At 36.5% G+C, this 20,138-nt stretch overlaps 1 long non-coding RNA gene across 1 annotated transcript in view; it reads left to right on the plus strand.

Moving 5' to 3' along the window:
* Positions 1-12,368: 12,368 nt before the first annotated feature.
* Positions 12,369-20,138, plus strand: part of LOC145683498 (uncharacterized) — a 35,573-nt gene continuing 27,803 nt past the window's right edge. The window contains exon 1 of the long non-coding RNA XR_014131124.1: positions 12,369-12,457. This is a non-coding gene — a long non-coding RNA (uncharacterized LOC145683498). The remainder of the gene's footprint in view (positions 12,458-20,138) is intronic.

Raw genomic sequence — 20,138 nt, forward strand, 5'->3', positions numbered from 1 at the left:
GCAGTTCTTGGTTAAGCATAATAATAATTACCTTGTACATAATATTTATGGAGAAAAAGCAAAGAAAAAAGCTTTAAAAATTTTTTTTTTTTAGTTTTCCGGACGGAAACCTAAATTTTCCGTTTTTTCAGGGCTTAAAATGACTAGCTGTAACACAATTGTAACTGCCCCCTTCAAAAATGACGGGCCCCTATCATATTGATCAAAATCCTCCGTGGTCAATACACAATGTCCAATCCAGATGTACTCATCTTCAATATAGATTGCAATATAATAGACAAACCATTTTTCAAACAAACCACACACATGAACACCAACGTAAGAGAAATTAGTTCTTTTCATTTTTCAAGGTATGTAGTAATTTATAACACAATTTTTTTTCCAACAGGTGCATTGGTGTCTCAAACTAGGGGCTACGGTCAGTGGCGTTCGAAAAAAAAATCTTGGGGGAGCATTTCCATGGTTGTTATATTACGTTTAGTATTTCTGATATTTAATATACGTAGTGTCTTATATTACGTATACATTTTCGTGAGCCACGGGAGCCCCCATGCTCCCCTTCGGACGCCCCTGGCTACAGTGTCATGGTAGTAAAAGTCTCACCTCTGGCGTGAGGTTTCTCTGGTACGATCCCAGCATCGGCCAATTGAACTTTGTGTTGGACAAACTCCGTGTGCGTTTTGTGCGTTTGTTCTCGGGGTTCTCCCATATTTTCCCCACTTTATTTCACCATTGTTATCACAATCTCCCTCGGTGAGTGGAGAGTTAAACTCGTAAAAGAAAAGATTCAAATTAGACAAGTTGGTCAATCTAGACTAATATAAATAAAATAGAGTTCGTTTGTGTGTGGCCAGGAAACCAGACGAAATGAAATGAAATCTTTGAGTTTTACGTCCCATGGTTATGCCGGTGAGGCTAGAGGAGACGGTGATGATGAGTAATGAATGAAATGGTAGAATGAAGAAAGTGGGAGGAAACGGGAGAACCCCGAGAAAACCCACGCACACGGTGTTTGTCCACCACAAAGTTCACTTGGTGGGGACTGGGATCAAACCCGGGACCCCAAGGAAACCAGACGAGTGGACCCCAGTTTGGTCATGGGTACCTTGGTCCAGACCCCAGACCAAGACGAAGCGTTTTTTTTTTTTTTTTTTTTTAATTTGAACCAGGAGGGTCTCAGAGAGGCATTTACCGGGAGATATAAAAGTAGTAGAAAATGACCGATATTAGTGTCTGCGCGGTCACTAATATCAATGGTGAAACTCCGATTGCATTAACTTCAAAATTCACCCCATTCGGCTGCGGGCGGGGTTACCTGCGGGGAAGGGTTACCGAAACATGTAAAAAATGACCGATATTAGTGTCAAATCCATAGTTTTCGCTGTCACTGAGATGAATGGTAATACTTCCAAATACAGCCCCCATGCGTAGAATGGATATTTCAGCTAGTATATACAGGGTGTTTCAAAACAACAGCGGCAACATTTGGGAGGTGATTCCTGACACCAAGATAAGACAAAAAGTATAGACAAACCTGGGTGCACAATTGCTTCCTTTCGGAGTTATAGGCTGTCGAAAACATGAAAAAATGTACTTTAAAGGTTCATAATTCCGAAACTATGGGATCTATCGTAGTCGGGTCAAGACTTCACTTAGGAACTAATATGTGCCCTTTGCAAATATCCATGCTTCAGAATCCTGCGGTAGTTCCGCAACAATTTTATAGAGGTAGTTGGTGAGTACTTCAAGACATACGTCCGTGGCCAAACTCCCTCTGCAAAAATTGCTACGTGAGTACCTTATGATTCTGAAACATGTATGTTTGGATAGTGCACATATTAGTTTCTAAGTAAAGTCTTGGCCCGACTACGATAGGTCCCATAGTTTTGGAATTATGAATCTTTAAAGGTCAATTTTCCATGTTTTCGGCAGCTATTTTGGTGTCAGGAACCAAGTGTTAGCTAAAGCAGAACACATCACAATGTATTGTAAAGGTCAACTTAGAATATAAAAGAAATGAATTCACTATTGATTTATTAGTGATTTTTTTTTACTTCCTTCTTTAGATTAGTGATTTATATAACTTGGTTGTCCATTTTCCTGTGAAGGCAATGACGTCTATCGTAGGCTAGTTTTACTATATCAAAACAATTCAAACGCATTCAATTAGAATATTTGTGGGAAACCTTAGTGCTGCGTGCAGGAAAAGGGAACCTTCACATAAAAATAATGATGAGAACATAAAAATAAATGATAATAATAACAATAATTCACCAATCTATCCGTGACGTCATAAAGTACCTACTAGCCACAGCAGAGATATCTTGGCTGGAATTTATGTATATGACGTGGAAATAATTGTTTTTTTTTTTCGAAGAAGGATTACATAAACTTGACCTTCACATAATATCATATAGAAAAGACCTTTCGTAAGTATTTCTTGCATCAGACTTATGGATTTCTTTTTCTCTCTTTTTTATTTTGTTATGTTTTTAACATTAAAAAGATATTTTCTGTATCGCTTTGATCTGATAAAGAAGTCCAAACTTCATGCTTCAGTGTCAGTGACGTATACTTTCCCATGTGCCTTTCATTATCATATGTTGTCTGAGGCACATTAAATTTAAAATATAATGAAAAAGAGCACGAGGTGAAGGAAAAGCGATATCATATTCTGTTGTTAACTGAGAATATACTATTCTAGTCCCGACGACGGCCTATATACAAGGTGTTTCAAAACAACACCGACAACATTTGGGAGGTGATTCCTGACACCAAGATAAGACAAAAAGTATAGACCAACCTCGGTGCACAAATTCTTCCTTTCGGAGTTATAGGCTGCCGAAAACATGAAAAAAAAAAAAAAAAAAGAACTTTAAAGGTACATAGCTCCAAAACTATGGGCACTACCGTAGTCGGTTTAAGACTTCACTTCGGAACTAATATGTGAGCTATCCAAAAATACATATTTCGGAATCCTAAGGTACTCACGCAACAATTTTTATAGGGGGATTTTGGCTAAGGGGATATGATTTGAGATACTCACCAACTACCTCTATTAAAATTGTTGCGGAAGTACCGCAGTTTGAATTTGAGTTTGAATTTCTACGATTAATCGCTCAAGCACACCTCTGTTACGATATCGGTGGATCTGACCTTTACGATATAAAATGATAAAGTGTTCTTCATGGACCAAATTACGATGAATTTCAATTTAATTATTATATATAATTATTTCCTTGAATTACAGATACTTTCAGTGGAAAATAGGACAAAATTTGAAAGCCTTAAATCAAGCCAAAGCAGGCCAACGTAAAGGAAAAAAAACAGTGTAAAATTCGACTGTATCTCGAAAGCCAAGTAGTAAGTGCTATTGGTATTACACTTACTACTATGAATACCAAAAAGTGCCTGAAGTCAGGGGCGCCGATCCTGGGGGGGGCGAGGGTGCCCCCTCAAAGCTCATGTGTGACCCCGCATTGTATTTATGAATATACAATATTTGGCATAATTTGAATGCAATTTGTCTTAAAATTCTCATATCTGAATCTGCATCTGATCTGAATGCCCCCCCCCCCCTTTACAGAGAAATCGGCGCCCTTGCCTGAAGTTCTTTTTCACTTACAGTAAGTCCTTAGGCATACTCATCTCAAGGAAATAAAAACAAATGAAAAAGAAAGAAAAATGGTGACCTTGAAAGTAAAACATACACAAATTCATCAGTGTTGAGCAAATACTGTCTACAATGCACTGAGCAGAGTGAGTCTGTGATTAAGAGTGGGTTACGGTCTATGGTGGGTTTCAGCGGGTTATGTCCTCTTGACCCACTCACAAATCTTGACTCACATGACCCATTGACCCATTACACCTCTGGTACATAATCCTCCTTCCCACTTACTATTAAGGAAGTTGATTACCGGAAACTCCTTTGGATATTTTTCTCTGGGTCTGGTCGTGTGTGTATCCGAGAGACACAGAATCTCAAAAACAGTTTGATGGACTACAATAAGTTTTGGTTACAAAGTAGAAGGTCAAAAATTAGGAATCGAGTCCTTTGATGGAAGAGTTCCATCTCCCGGAAAGTGGTAGAGATAAATCATTTCCAATTTTGACGTTGATCACTAATCGAGAAAAACGGCAATAAATAACGAAAAGCGGTTTCCTGCGATTAATTAACCCTCCCAAGGATATATTCTTTCTTCATTTTACTAAAACCGGAAGAAGACGACGTGGGGAAGGGGATTTCCATTGTGGATCCGTAAAAAAAATATATAAAAAAATCAAACTTCAATGCTCACGTTGTATACACTGTGACAAACGAAACTTCTTCGCGTGGTATGAAATGTGACAATGCTAGTTAAGAATTGTATAACCACATTAATTAATCCTAGTTTTAACAAACTCGCCGGTTCATCTTTACAGAAACATCAATTAGTCATTAGATGTTTGACTCCTTTCAAGAATTTTACATTTTTTTCTCCTTCCATCTTTTGGTTCATTCAGAAGTCTCTTTTCTAAAACTTCAAACCAGAAATGAAATGAAATGAAATGATATTTTTCACTTTTACGTCCCACGAATATATCGGATAAGCTAAAGGAGACGATGATGATGAGAAATGAATGCAATGGTGGAATGGAGAAAGTGGGAAAAAACTGGAGAACCCCGAGAAAATCAGTGGTGTATGGGCTACCACTGGGTTTGAAGGCATGGGCTACCACTGACTTGTATATTATTTGTAATAATAATAATAATAATAATAATAATAATAATAATAATAATAATAATAATAATAATAATAATAATAATAATAATAATATACAAAATGCGCATTACAATGAACAAAAAGTGGATGGTGTGTTTTGTTTCACATTTTGCTTTGCGACCATTAATGTGTTTCCATCGTAAATGAAATTCCATCATACATTTGCGCAGTTAATTTCTCGTGGATTGCATTCGTAAAATGTTAATATTTACCATTGTCACTTCTCTCAAGAGTCGTCTCTGTTACTGACGTTGGTTGTCATTCCGTACCAGCCTTCGCAAAAATTCTGAGTATAGCAACGTAACGCAAAAATGCAGACAGTCATTGTAACTGTTATGTCCATTATCGCTACCTAAATCGCAAATTTTGCGTTGTGTTAACGCAAACGGTTACGGAATGTGCCCGGTTATTTCATACAATATTTTTCGTTCATCAATTTGCATAATGAAATATGCACACTGATTTTGCTATTTAAAGATTTTCCCCTCAAAGCTCATGTGGGCCCCCTGTATTTTTATGAATATGTATTTTATATGATTTTTTTTCTAGTTATATGTATTTTTTTTAAATGAATGGGATCCCCAAAGTTACAGAGAAATCGGCGCCCTTGGCGGACGAGCATTTAATATCATACCGAAGGTAAGTAAGTGATTTCTATTGTGGGCGTGGGCTAGTAGTTTTTTTTTCTTGGGCTAGTAAAATTTTGTTGCTTATTTTCATCCCTCCATTAGTGTATTGATTTTAGCCTTACAAAAAACGTTCTATAATCAATTTGCTTAGTAATAAAAATAAAAATTTATTATTTTCTTTGTATCATTTCATTTTCCCGCTAGATATTACAATGTTCATCAGAGTAATAAAAGTTAACACATTCTCCCATCTACAATACTGTCTGCTGGCCTCATCTCGTAACGGTTGGCGCAAAATCAGCGGATTCAACTCAATGCAAATAATACAATAAGTAATTATAACTACAATAACAAGAATCGCAAAATAAAACACAAATTTTGCATTGTGTTGACGCAAAGCGCTATGAAATGATGTCCCGAAATTCTCAGCTAGCCCCAAAATGGCTACATACTTAACTTCGATTTACTCGCTCCGCCTACAGAAACCGATACACAGAGAGGAAACCTGCTTGATTTCCAGCCCATGCCTTACTAGAACACTTTTACGGAGGAATCCACGTGGGTGCGCTTGGCAGTAGTAGACAGCGGTATCCCAGAGGTTGCCAAATCATCAGTATCTATGAAAACGAGAGGGATTGCATCCTAAACGTTAACGGCTGCCTTAGTAAGTATTCACATTTGCGAAAATATAGAGAAACTAGTACCATGGAAAGAAGATAATAAGTTGTAAACGTATTAGTTTAAATTAATTTATACGTGTTATATTAACTTTCTTTATTAATGTTGCATGGCTACCACCGGTAGGTTCGGTTACCCATAAAATACGCCACTGGAGAAAATCCACGCACGCAGAGTTTGTCCACCACTAAGTCCAGGGCTGGATTAACCCATCTGGAGTCCCCGGGCTAGTCAAAATATGTGGCCTCTGCCGACTTCGCCTAATACATTTCTCTGAAAGTATAGTAGGGAAGTTAAGAGCCTGCCTTACTAAAAATAATGCAAAATTTGCCATTTTTCTTTTGCTTTATTATTATTATTATTATTATTATTATTATTATTATTATTATTATTATTATTATTTACAACGAGAATATATATATCTATATATATTATTATTATTAAATAATAATATTATGAGCAGCAAGACTTTTATAAGATATTTAAAAGCTTACACACTTTTATTTTTGAAAGATGAATACAGGTATCCCCTACATCACAAACATTTGTTGAAAATCTATATCTTCGTGTTATCAACTATATCCCTTCATGACAATCATATCATCTTGACAACCATATCAACAAGACCTATCAACAACCCTTTTCTTTTTCAATATACGGTACATATTTCTGCTCAACTATTGCGCCTCTGATCATATACATAAAACAGGTACAGATTGATAATATTATTTTACATCGTTATATAATTTGACGCTCGAACGGGAATTACATAAGAGTAATACTGTAAAGGGAAGAACCCTGGATTAAATGTTTCCAACTATTGACCTTTTGAATAGCCCTCGTATGAATTTAAAATTACATTAATACAACTATTTTTCTTCTCTTTTCCTTATATGTATATATTCATATTACAATATTATATTATTTTATATATAGTATTAATCATATATTCAAATATTAATAACGTCGATAAAAAATATCGTCGATAGGATTATTCAGTTAACTATTCCTTCCCGTATTAAATAATATAATATCATCTTTATCTACATTTAACATATTTATCCATGTCCCATCAACATTATTTATAAATAACGACTATCGTTTTATTAGATGTTAACAAAATCAGAAGGCAATATAATATGCAAAGATCTTAGCAATCACAACTCATAAAACAGGTACAGATTGTATAATAGCGAATTATGATCTACAGTTAATATAAAATTGAAACAAATACTTTAATTAGGATAAGACAAATAGAATTCGTTTACGTTTCCTTTTACCTTCTTATATGTTATTATAACTTATGAAATTAACAAAAACAACAACAAAAGAAAATATTCATATTATTTACACAAAGTAAATAAAATAGATTTTGATTTAAGATTAATGTCATGAACTTTCAACTAAGCATAATCGGCCCTCCTTTTGGAACAAACAAATAAATGAAGATAAACCTAGCGCTTTAGAATTATCAGAAGGACACAAATTAACAACAGAAAAAAATATTTAAGACAATAGGTACACTACATAAGCATTTCATAATGAATCAATTATAGATCACATTGTATCCCACACTCTTGTGTACTATCTTGTCTTTCATAGGATGTTACCATATTTTAATTTCTGTTCACGAAATTCCTGCCATCTGGGAACACACTTCTTGAGAAAGTACCACGATTTTGCGCAAAAGGACGATAATTATTATTTCTATTATTTGGGTGTTGATTTTGCATAAAAGCACGTGGACTGCAATTTCTATAATTTCTATTGAAATTTCGTTTATTACTCCTGGAGTTTCTAGGACTGATTCTACTGTTTCTACAATTAGATGGTGCCTGATCGCCGATACCACTTTGATTAATAACCCTATCATTAAATTGGCGATTATTATGTTGGATATCTACGTTATGGATTGATGCATAATTAACATGAGTGCGAGTCAGATTGTTTTGCTTGTCCGCCATCTATTATTATTCTGCATCGAAGATTGACTTTCGAAATTTTGTATGATCATAAGGAGATGGTTGAAATTAACATATAGTGCTGTCATCAACGATTGCTGCAACCGAAAAGGCAAAAGTATACGGATAGAAGCAATGATACGAGCTTCGGGATGGAACGGATTGAGAGATTTTAGTTCATTATATGTAGCAACCACAAAATTAGTAATACTTTTATGAATCCTCGAATTATAATGCCTTGATCGGATTAATGTATCTTGATTGGCTAAAACAAAATCATTCTCATAATTTGACAACAATGCATTTCTAAAATCGGAATACTTACGTAAACTGTTTCTGATAGCCTTAAACCAAGTAAGGCATGGAGGCAATAATACATGAGGCAAAACTTTTAAAAATTGAGATTCCTCGACTCCCATTAAATTACATTCGTCCTCGAATTTTTCCAGAAATGCTCTCGCTGATATGTCTTCGGATAGCCCACTGAATTTTGAAAGAGATCTAATCTCACTAAAACGTAGAGATTTACCCTTTTACTTGTGTTTCGATGTACGAACGTTTGCATACACTGCCTTCTGATGATGAGGTACACCATTATGTATTCCTTCCTTATCTGAACTGTCTTCACTGTAGGCAGATGATTCTAAATCATCGTTTACATTTTCTGGTATATTTGAAGACTGTTGTACACTGGGTGATGGAATTTCTTGAGTGTTCTCTGATTCGGTAATTTTAGGACGACGGCACGCTTCTTGTAAAATATTGACCTCCTCCTGTAAGGCTTTAATCTTATTCGAATGTTGCGTTACAATGTTTTCAAGTGTTTCTACTGTATTTTGTATTCCGGTAACTTCCTGTGATATCCGTCCCACATTTTGGTCAGTCAATTCGAATTTTGCATTAAACTGTTCGTTCATTAAGTCCAACTTAGTATCGATTCGCTGAGTCAATTGTTGGGTGATTTCTTGAGACATCAGCTGTATATGTTGACTTGTGTTAAGTTTCATTTCTTCGACTTTCGCTGTAAGTTGTTGACTTGAGTTAAGTTTCATTTCTTCGACTTTCGCTGTAAGTTGTTGACTTGTGTTAAGTTTCATTTCCTCGACTGTCGTTGTAAGTTGTTGACTCGTATTTAGTTTCATTTCTTCGACTGTCGTTGTAAGTTGTTGCTTCAATTGCATAAACATATCCAAGATTTGGTTAGTATTTACCATTTGCGACACGGTTTCTTCTGTATTATCATTCGTTGACCTACCATCATTATGTGCATTGGCCATATTAGTCTTGCGCTCAATTTTTCTTCCACTACGCAAACAAGTATAATTTATGTTCATAAGTCCCTTAATATTAAAATTGAACCCTGTCTTTAATAATGGTATTCTTCAAGACTTTTACAGGGTCCCGGGATTCGTCGCACCATATACAACGAGAGTATATATATATACCTATATATACCATTATTAAATAATAATATTATGAGCAGAAAGACTTTTATAAGATATTTAAAAGCTTACACACTTTTATTTTTGAAAGATGACTACAGGTATCCACTACATCACAAACATTTGTTGAAAATCTATATCTTCGTGTCATCAACTATATCTCTTCATGACAATCATATCATCTTGACAATCATATCAACAAGACCTATCAACAACCCTTTTCTATTTCAATATACATATTTCTGCTCAACTATTGCGCCTCTGATCATATATATAAAACAGGTACAGATTGATAATATTATTTTACATCGTTATATTATTATTATTATTATTATTATTATTATTATTATTATTATTATTATTATTATTATTATTATTATTATTATTATTACACCATGTATAATCATGAATAATAGGAGGTTTATATGTAAATACTAAAAACTAGTTGACTGCTAACCTAGGTAGTCGTGAAGTATACTAGGCAAGGACATCATTCACGAGGTTCCGGGTTAGAGTTCCGGAGGGGCAAGTATTCGAGTTCGAGCCAAAAATTATTAAAAGTTGTAGAGCGCCGGCCAAACATGTTCACAACTGCTCAGCCCGGATTTACGATTGTCAATGACTGGAGCGGCACAGCTTACAGCTCATTCATTATCAAGCCGAACCGAGCCAATAACTCACCCAACCAAGCTGACTTGAGCCAATGGCTCACCTGAACTGAACTTAAACGAGCTTATGGCTTACCCACCCGAACGGGCTCAAGCCATGGGCTCAATTGAGCCGAGTCGAATCGAATTGATGGACTCATTTCAAGCGATCTGATGGCTCACCTGAGCCGAGTCGAAGAGAGTCGGTGGGTCATCTAAATTGAGCCGGATCGAGCTGTTCACTCAGTTGAAATACAATTACAATTAAATACAAATATTATTTAAAAAGTAGTTAACAAGGAACAAAGACAACATGATAAGCCATCAATTACCGTTCAGTTCATTTTTCTAGTCGCTGCCTTAACCTAGATTTTTGAGTAATTCAAAATCTGGTCTCACTGTAATTTCTATGGATGGCAATAATAACAATTCTATTGATTCGTATTTTCGGGTGTAGAATAACATTATCTATTATTGTGGTAAGTTACATTTCATTATCTCTTTTCACTCAGGAAAAACGGAGAAAAGAAAAATTGTTAGCTTTTGAAAAATATTTAGTAGTTTGTCCCCTTAACCCTTTCACAGAGGAAGTCGACTTTTGTCGACAGAACCAAATTTCCTTAACATGCGAATGTCGACTATAGTCGACGTGTTAAAATTTGTTTGTCCGTATCTTGGCTTTGTCGAGGGTAGTCGCCAAAGTTGTACCGTTCATTTTTGTTTGTGTTCTATTATTTTCGATAAACAATAGAAATCACACAGAAAACCTTTGGCGACTACAATCGACAAACCCAAGATACAGACAAATTTTAACACGTCGACTATAATCGACATTCGCAGGTTAGGGAAATTTTTTTCCGTCGCCTTCCACAGTGAAAGGGTTAAGCTAGAAACTTGAAATTTTGACGTGGTAATTATTACAATAAAATGTCCATATCTTCAAATACGGTGCAAAGTACCACCAGTTTACGGTACCCACGTATAAAACAAGGCCATAACTCCTTCATGACTATATGATTAGCGTATGAGTCTTTGGCGCGGCAGACCTGGCTTCAATTTCCGGTGGGACCTCATGTGATTTGGATCTCAATCTGTTCAGAATAGAGATAATTGGATTTCGTTAATAACGTGTTTTGCTGTATTTTGAATTCGAATGTAAGTAAAATTATGTGCAAACATTTCATCAGCATTATGATTGACGTCAGTAAGTTTAAGATTTCACTTTACACGTAGTTTAATACACGAATGACGTATTTAGAAGTTAAGCTGAACTTTCGACACTTTTTGTTACTCAAAATTTAATTATTATTTAAATATTCACGTGGTATGCGTATCATCAAGGATGAATAGCTACGTATTTTAACAAAGATTTCAGGTCCTTATCACTGAAAAACGACATAGTTGTAAAATTCAATTGAGTCATAGTTTATACATTTAACCATCTGAATACGAAGTCTGAGCGTCAAAGAATAGATTGAGTAATTCTTCACGTAATTGTATTAATGGGACGTCAATATAATTTGGGCCAAAGAAAAAAAAATGCAATATGTTTTTAAAATGGTTATGTCTAAAACATGTACACACGCAATAAATATGCATATTACATAGACCCCCTTTGATAGATTATTGTCGTCACTGCGTCCAACGTAATTTGTGTTTCAAATTTCGAAAAATCGTGCCATTTCTTGACTCCAGTGACATTCGTTGACCACTTGCATATGTCGTAAATGACTAGCGTCATTGGTGTATGGAGCTGCACGCGACTCTATAAGATTGTCAAATTCATATCTCCATTTGGCAAAGAACTCCGCAATTCTTCCAGATATATATATGAAAGAACGTCAAATTATTGCAACAATAGCTATTGAGAAATATTTAACATAAATAGATCATTAAAAAAATAAATAGTGCATAATTTTGATAAGAAACAGAAAAGTCTCAGAAGTCATGGAGGCATCAAGGCCATCATGAGGGAATCTTCCTTTCTAGATTTCTTGGTTTCTAAGTTGAATAATTCTTAAAATATTGTTAATTGTCACTCTGTCTAGAGTTGCATCAGATAGCCTATGATGAAAGGGAATAGATTGATGACGTCAACGGCCCCCAGCTGAGCTCATTTTGATACCCTCTCGGTCATTGTTGCTTAACAATAAGTAATGTCTCAATACGAGTGTATCAAGTATGTGACATCAGATCAACTAACCTTCAAATATAAAGTGAACTTAACAATTGCAAAATATCTGGATTCTATTGCTATATTTTTAATATAAGATCTTCTGGCTGTTTTCGTTCAGCGAAGTATTTCCTATATTTGTAGTTAGAAGCAAATCGTAATAGGTATTTATTATTATTATTATTATTATTATTATTATTATTATTATTATTATTATTATTATTATTATTATTATTATTATTATATAAAAATAATGAAATTTTCAATTTAACGTCCCATGGTTACGCCCTTTGGGCTAAAGTAGACGAACATTTAACAAAGTAGGGCTAAAGTAGGGGGGGCTTTGCCTGAAAACGTGAAAATTCTGCAACATATTTCATATACTTTACTATAGTAAGTAAGATTTCGGGGGGGGCTTAAGCTCCCCCTAAATACGCCACTGGTTTAGGACACAATTCGTGGATTGACAAATGTGGGGAAAAAATGGAAAAACTCATGAACACAATGTCCATCATGACCTGGGATCGAACCAGAAATAAGTGTTTTATTATTGAGCCACTACGCCCCAGAAAAAGAAAAAAAATGTCAAAAATCGTGATTATCAGTGGTGGCGATTGGGTACCAGAACTGGCAGGGTAACGATATATCATAAGGTTTAGCGTCCCTTTTAGCATCGAGACAATATGAGACATGGGCCTACAGCTTAACCTGAGATCTGAAACACTTAACCTCCTGGTGATATAATTGTAGTGAATTGTAGTCAAAATATCTGAGGATACAATGCTCGCTTTGGCGGCCACTAAGACGGACACTGTGACTCAATGGTTGAGCGCTTACCTTTGGTGCGTGGGGTCCCTGGTTCGATCCCCGGCCAAGTAAGCTTGTTGTGGACTCTCTCGGGTACTCCCGTTTCCTCCCACTTTATCATTCCAAGAATTCTTCCATCAACAATTATTTGCGTTAATCGCCTGTCTCCCTTAGCCTGAAGAGCATAATCATGGAAAGTTAAACTGAAAGATTTCATTTCATTTCATTTGGCGGGCACTACAAGTGCAGAAATTAAATTGTAATCTAATGGTACTACTTTTATTGCTGCAACTATCGCACAGACGGCCACAGAATTGAGTGCCATCATTGCGACCAACGTCGCGTTGACGGCAAGCAGTTATACGTGAGAAATCTATCCTCTATAGCATAGAACAGCGATGGCCAATTTAATGCACTGAGGGCCAGAACAAAATAAGAGCAACATTTGGATGTCATTTTCCAATTTCCTTTCTTCTTCCGATACAATGGGTCACTGAATGTGAATAACTCATATATTTTCTCAATCTTTGTCCTAGGGGTCCAGATATTACGTAACGCGGCAAAGAGGAGAAAGGAGTTCGGTCTTACGTTACGAAGTGTGACAATGGGGAGGAAGGGGTTTGCGTTTTCGTTGCGTAACGCATTTTTTGCTGTAACTTTTATTTTTGCTCTCAGGTTTGTATGCAATATTTTAAACAAATAATTTTATTCAGTTCTTTTCTTTTTTATACATAAATATTCCTATTCTTTTGGGAAATTGCAAACATATAACCTATATAAATTGAATCATGCAGAAGGGATTCGAAGACGCTACTTGACACCAGTATGACTGGTGACGAACCCTGCGTGTATTACAATACAATAAAACTCCGTTTTGTGGCTATTGCAGCATTGTATATACGGCACACGCTTTTCTGGAGTTAGTTGTTAGTGACCGTAACCACCACTTGAAAATGCCCTCATGTTCTCATTCGTATCGCTATTTCTGAGAATATTATTTAAAACTTTTGATTTGAATCATTACCCACTCTATTTTCACATGTGAAACAGAAAAAAAAAATCTCTTCTTCGTGAAATAATTTTCCGCGATGGAACGATCCACGATTTGCAGAGCAAAATAAGATATTAAAAAACTAATTCGTCGGATATTCATTCCGTACTGATTTTTTTGCACTTTGGATTTAAATATTTCTGGAGAAACAGAATTTATTCGCATTCTGCCACTGATTTAGAACAAGAATAATTTTAAAAGAGATAAACTGAAGTCCAAAGTCCAAAAAAAAGATGCTCGAAGGCTTGTTTACAAACGACATGTCTCTGCTTCTTTACGTGTGCAGCCACTTCGAATCTGTGGTCGAGAAGGAAGAGAATCTCTTTGAATCGTCGAAACTGGCGAACTTCAAATACACGAAGCATTATGGATCCCGGGAAAAAGGTCGATGTCAGTTCTTTAGATCTTGTTTCACCTGGATCCTGTGTTCATCTTCCGGCAGTATTTCCTCCTTGCCACTCAATGGTTTTCTAAAAGGAAATGTGCGATCTACTTGGGAAAATTACAGTATGCAATTTCGAAGAATTAAGATTGGTTAATTAAACAATCTTATGGGGTTAAAATATTACTACAGTACTATACCGTTTTCTAATACTTTAATTTGTTGGCGAAAAAACACTATAGCAGGAATGCAAATAACCGCTCGCCCGGGACGAATGGTTTATCGGTGCGGGCGAGTATTTATTATCATATCGAAGGTAAGTAAATGATTTATACTGTGGGATGTGGACTAGTAGCTTTTTTCTTGGGCTAATAAAATTTTGTTGCTTCCTTGCACTACATAGCCTATATATTCAGAATACAAACCGAAAGTTCTACCATTAAAAATAAGCAACAAAATAAGCAAAATTGGCGGAAAAACAAAAAATCAAAAAGTGTTACGTAACAAAGGGGAAAGGGATTCGGTATTGCGTTACGAAGTCTGATAAGGGAGAAGGAGAGGGTAAAAGTTGGTCAAAAATACCGTTACGTAATATGTGGACGGCCCCCTATTCTCTGTATTCTGTTTCTTGTGTCATATCTTTAGGTCAGTTAATGCCTGAGGTACGAGCAGTTGAAAACATGAAATCTTAATTTTTGTAAAAGAAGACAGCGGGTAATTTTTGACCTATGTATACTTCTTGTAAATGATGTTTTTTTTTTTTGTTTGTTAGTTTTTTTTTTTTTTCAGAATAGACCCAACAACTATACAACTCACAATATTTTAGATAGCACAATAATCATACTATACATCTGACGAATCAGTCAATGTAAGCGGTGCCTATTCTGAAAAGAAAACTTATCTCTTATGAGAAATACACATATGGTCAGCCATAGTCGTCTTGTTAACGCATAACGCAGGTATGTGAGCTACTTGGGAACTGCATCTTAATATGCGAATCAGTTAGGCGTATTGGCGCGTGCACGTCTTGCCGCTCGTATCACGCCCGATTAGGCTACGCGCAAATTGAGACGCGTATAGCGCGATGTGAGGTGGCGCGAAACGAGTGGCATGACGTGCACGCGCCACACACATATTGACCGGTATATTGAGACAATTTTCAAGTGACTCACTTATTACTCGATTCAAAAAATGTCGGGCATGCGAAGGAAACATTTGTTATTATTAAATTTGAGTTTCAAACCAAAATCAGATATTGATGCTAAAGACAAAGCTCTATTTCTTGATGTTGTGTGGGGAAGGAAAGACTGTGACTAACTTAAAACTAGATCAAAGATGGGTCATGCAGATTTTATAAATTACTTCCGAGTAAATCGAAACTAGTTTGCTGAAATACAACATTTCTTATGTTATATTCCGAAATAATACAAAAAGTCTAGAGGGAAAAAGACTAGACACTGCAGAACACGAGACGACATGCTGTGGACACGTTAATCACGAGAAATTGTCTCAATTGCAGCGCCACGATACTATGGCAAGACGCGAAAAATGAAAGTGAAATGCAATTTTTGAGTTTTACGTCCCACGGTTATGCCGGCTAGGCTAAAGAAGACGGTGATGATGAGAAATGAAGGAAATGGTGGAATGAAGAAAGCGGGAGAACCCCGAGGAAACCCACGCACAGGGTGTGTGTCCACCACAAAGTTCACAGTGGTGCCTAGCGTCATGTTTCCAACTTGTGCCATCCTATTTAAAGAGCGCGCTGTGCTGCATCTCCTCACACACGTTGTACACGTCTCTATTAATTTGCGCCTATAGCTTAAAGGTAAACAGGTCATCAGACCATATTACATGTTTTAATTCTCTACAGTCTTAGGTTGGCCGTATATTGACCAGATGATATGACAGTCAAGCTGAGGTTCAGTATCGTAAGTAATATAACAGAACCTCGTACCTCATATTTCACTCGAGCAAGTGCTAGACAAAGGCCTCTCCAATGTTGGGTTGAGACACACAGTCAAGGCACTCAGACCTTTTCTGATCCGCTTCTGTCTCTTCTTGCTTTGGTTTGGCTGACCTTCCTGTGGTGAATATGCGTTCAGCTTATATCCTGTTACTTACTAATATGAAATATTGTATTTGGCAAAATGTAACTGTGTAAAATATGTTTAGGTAATACACAATTGCCTACATGACTGGAGTTAAAGCTATCATGTGGTGTTCACAGGCGGGTTTGAGGGGTAAGTTGCGTCCAAGATATTCTTTTAGGAGGAGGGGATATAATTAAAAGAGTTTCCTTTATAGGTTTACTCTGTTTATCCACCCTTGAAACATAAAATCTCAAAAACTACTAGATGGATTACCTTACAGTTTGGTCCATCTAGTTGATCACAAGATATTGACAATATTAAAAATGGCTGCATGTATATAGGGGAGCTTTTTAAAATTGATATTGTAAAATAACTGACGAAATAAGCATCGGACAAAAAATGTTCGAAATAAAATGTTATTTTGGAGGCAGAAAGTCTGTGATAAAAACAAGATCGCCCCACTGGAGGCTGAGTAGGAGTAATCTTGAAAAATTAAATGAGGTCCCCATTTTTATTTTTACTGGAGATTCCAATTCTACTGAAAAATAAGTAAATTTTATTCGAAACATTTTTTCGATCCCTGATAGATGGCGCTAGAAACAGTTTAAACTAATTTCACTAGGGTTTCTTCGATTGGGAGTTTTAACGTTTCATTCCAGAATAAACCTGCGATAAGCAGTGCCAATCTTTTGTCTTAAATATTTTTTTGACTTGGGATGAATGGCATGGGAGACCGCGCTTTATTTGGGAGAATGAAGATAATTCAAATATGGCATATAGAGTGCAGGCATTTTGTCGGCTGTACCTCTCTGTGGTCCAAGCCTACAACACCTTAGATCTTAGATCTATAATATCTATATACAGATCTTAGATCTACAACCATAATAAATTTTACATTTGATACTCACTTCTTTAATTGAGGGCAATACTAATCTAATTCAGGAGCGTCGTTTCAGATTTTGCTTGGGGGGGGGGGGGGCAAGACCCCTTGATATAAGTAAAATTTCGCGTTTTTCACTGATTTACTACTATTCTATTGATAAAATCTATATACATCTCAAACTCAGGGGGTGCAAATGCCCCTCCCTGCCGCCCCTGACCTAATTATTAATAAGAAAGATTGTTTAATAGTCGCTTCATTGGTTTATTTTGATTACTTTTGAAGTGTATTTTATATCACATTTTGGGTACTACCGTTATCACATACAATTGGATAGTTTTACTACATTCGTTAAGCTGCTTTATTTTGAATCGCGTTCATTTGTTATTTTTGAACTAGTTTCGCCTAGAGTACGTTTGTTTTATCTTGGCACACTTCCGCGAGTGCACTTGGTTGGTTTTTAAAGTATTTTCTGCTAGCACTCACTTGAACGTTTTAACCCGATAGACGTTTTATTGGCTTTGTCGTGCAGGTGACGTTAGTTGTCAGCCAGCCCATCAAATTTCCTCATTGCTGTTTGGCGGGTATTTGAAGTGCTCAGTTGTCACGCGTCAACAAGTGTGTTTACAGTAAATTGTGAATGGTGTTGCGTTTTGCTGTTTCCTAGCTTATTGTAATTCTCAACTTAACCGTGGCGTGGCAACAACCTGTTGCAGACAGATCCATCTTTTGAGTGGGAAGCGTGCCAAGTAAAAACAGACGTACTCTAGTTTCATGACTATAGAGCGATGCACTCGATAAAATGCACGATTATAACAGCAGACTAGTTGGACTGCCATATTTGAATTATCTGAATTCACAACGAATGCAGAGCCATCTTTCACGTCGCCTTCCATGAAGCGAAAAAATATTTCTAAACAAAAACGATTTTTTTCAGTTTAACGTCCCACGATTATGCCCTTTAGGCTAAGGGAGACGATGATTAAAACAAGTGAATGATGATAGAAAAATTGGTGGAATGATGTTGTGGGAGGAAACTTGAGTACACCGAGAAAATCCACGGACACGATATAGTCCACCAGAAACTTACTTGGTTGGAGGTCGACCTAGGGACCCCACGCACCATAAGTGCACCATAAGTGCTGTACTCTACCACTGAGACACCATGCCCCTCGTTTAATACAAAGAATATTGACACTAATTATCACAGATTTATTCTAGAATGAAACATAGGAACTCTCCATCGAAAAAGCCCTAGTAAAATTATTTATAGTTTAAACTGTTTACAGCACCATCTATCAAGAATCAAACAAAGTTTCGAATGAAAATTTCATGTAGAATCCCAATCTTCAGTAAAACAAAAATGGAGTTTCACCCACAGGGAGCCGAGGGATAATAATTGTATCACAGGTGTATTTCCTTCTCCAAAATAGCTTTTTATTTCGATAGTTTTTTTTTCAGAAGCTTGTCTCTTCACATATTTTGCACTCTCAAATTTAAAAACGCACCCTAACCCTATATAGATTGGTTATTTGCATATGGCACAATCGAACTTCAATTATGCCGTAATGTAATAACGCTTTTAAGAACAGGAACTGTGAAGAACTTAGCGTGAATAACATTTTAAGATAATTAATTGACACAGCAAAGAATGCATTCTCTTTTGATAGAAAAGTCGAAATTGTGTCGGAACACTTCAGCGGATATAGATTGATATTGTTTAAAAACATGGGAACACTGTACAGGCATACCAAGTAAAGTAGCAACTCATATTTAACATGCAAATCAGTGTATGAACTCATATTTAAGGGGGGGGGCGGTGGCTCAGTGGTAGAGCGTTCACCTCTGGTGCATGGGGTCCCAGGTTCAAACCCTGCTCCCGCCAAGCGAACTTTGTGGTGGACAAACACCGTGTGCGTGGGTTTTCTCGGGATTCTCCCGTTCCCTCCCACTTCCTTATTCCACCATTTCATTCATTTCTCATAATCACCGTCTCCTTTAGCCTAACCGGCATAACCATGGAACGTAAAACTCAAAGATTTCATTTTCATTTCATATTTTGGGGGGAGGATATTCTCTACTACTTTTTGAGGGGATAAGAATAACTTCGGGGTGAGTTTTGCCCAAGTACTTTAGACTGGTAGCGAATCGGCACCGTTGATGGTGTGATATTTCTATCGAATACTTGGTTGGTTGGTTCCTTTCAGCACCGAGGCTATACGAGACGTGGACCTACTACTTAATGTGGAATTCAAACCACCCTAATACTTCAAATTTCAAGGCTCTCTCACTAGGACTCGAACTCAGGATTCCATGCACTAAAGTTGTGTGCTCTAATGACTAGACCGGAGGGAGGATTTTGTGGGAAGTGTATTTATTTCTAATCGCACAGCTTTTGCCTCGTGCGCAACCCTGTTTGAGGGAGTTAGCAACATCCACTCTCGAAAAGAAAACTAATCTACAGATGAAATCGGATAGATTTTTTCACTATTTTCTATAACTGGAAAATTATTCAGTTAACATCGGTTTCACATGCCCAAAGATGCCTGAACTCATGAGGTCGGCCTCCTTTCATGAATTCGGAACTCACGCTCACTCGACCTCACCCTCACGCATGATATTGAGTGAGCACGAG

The sequence above is a fragment of the Thermobia domestica genome, chromosome 4 (genome assembly GCF_964235325.1).
Source record: "Thermobia domestica chromosome 4, izTheDome1.hap1.1, whole genome shotgun sequence".
NCBI lineage: Eukaryota > Metazoa > Arthropoda > Insecta > Zygentoma > Lepismatidae > Thermobia > Thermobia domestica.